Consider the following 1,624-nt stretch of genomic DNA (forward strand, 5'->3'; position numbering starts at 1 on the left):
GTTTTGCGCTCCGCGATGTTCATCTCGCCTTATTCTGGGTCCGAATAAAACATCAGGTCATGCACAGACTATCCTGTCTCTTTGAATTTAAATCTATATTTATTCACACCGGCTCTTGAATACCTCTATGCAAACACACTTGACTGAAAAAGTGCGGGGGGATGCATTTACGTGATATTAAAAGTGGGGGGGACACGTCCCCCGCGTGATCGACGCCCCTGGAAACGAATAAAACATATCCAAAACGATGTGACTATCTTGTCTCTTTTAATTTAAATCTAGATTTAATCACACTGGCCCTTGAAAATGTCTACGTGAACACACTTGCCCGAAAAAAGCGCAGGGGAAGAGTTTACATTTTATTAAAAGTTGGGGTAACACATCCCCCGCCTATTCTATGCCAATGCTACAGGGAGCCACCGTGGAGGGGTGAAAGAGCCGTGGTTGCCGACCCCTATATTAGAGGGACAGGAACGAGCATAAACGACTCATGGTACAGTGACATTCAGCGACAAAGTCACTGATGGTGTGAACGAATGTGTTGCCCTTTAAAGGTCCCCTGAAGTGCCTTGAAACACGCAGCGTTATTCTATGTGGTGACGTAATTTCACCTGAAACAGGAAGACAGGACGGGACATATCGAGCAGCCCCGCCCCCTTTTTAAATCTCTTGCTCTCCTCTGGCTCCTCCCACTCTCCACTCTGGCAGGTAGCCTGATTGCTCCCCCAGCTGCACCTGCTTACCAACCAGGAGGGAAGCAGCATAAAAGCAGAGCACAACTCTCAACCGATGAGAATCCTTCTCCAGAGCATGATCTGTGTCCTGCCCAGTCCAGTTTGTTGAAGTTGTGATGCATCCTTTGGGAATCTGTATGGCTGTTAACATTTGAACTCTTTGGTTTAAAATGCTGATGCTCTAGTTGCCTGTCCTCTAGTGAATGCCCTTAGTCCTGCTAGACGTAAGCTAAGAGACCTGTTGCTCTGTTGTGACAGAGTGCCTTAAATTCTTTGTTATTTCTAAAACTGTTATTCATCTGATTGTTTGTTTTTGTTTCAATTTATGATAGGGAACTGTAGGGAGGCGGGCGCCATTTCATTTTCATAAACCCGTTTTCTCCTGTTATGCATTTCCATGATCACATTTGTGGTCATATCACCAATTTTGTTTAAGGTTGTCTAGAAACAAGGGGTTGCTCAACTTCCCCACAGGCTCAAGTCACCCCACTCTCCCCTACATACATATATTAGTGTTGCATGATATTGGTACTAAAAAGGTATCGCGATACCCTGTTTTTAAAAACGGTACGATTCCTAGTACCGGCACTTTAGGAATGACAGCGTCTTAGTAAGAGCTGTATTTCCTGGGGGGCAGGTGTGGGGTTGGCAGGGGCCACTTGTGCTTTTAGGGGGAACACTTTTAAAATTAATCTTAACCTACTTTCAGTATTATTCATTCAGTAATTTTTCACCATGTCATGGATCACTGCAATCTCTAGAAGTAAGCTATAACAATTTAAACTCGAATGTTTCATCATGTTACATTTATCTGACAAAAATGTTTGTATTGTAGTGTCAGGGGCGTCATGCACTCATTCTTTCTGTGGGGGCACAAGTGAAGGGAGGTG

Source organism: Sinocyclocheilus anshuiensis, unplaced genomic scaffold (assembly GCF_001515605.1).
Source record: "Sinocyclocheilus anshuiensis isolate Anshui unplaced genomic scaffold, SAMN03320099.WGS_v1.1 scaffold1074, whole genome shotgun sequence".
NCBI classification, from domain to species: Eukaryota; Metazoa; Chordata; class Actinopteri; order Cypriniformes; family Cyprinidae; genus Sinocyclocheilus; species Sinocyclocheilus anshuiensis.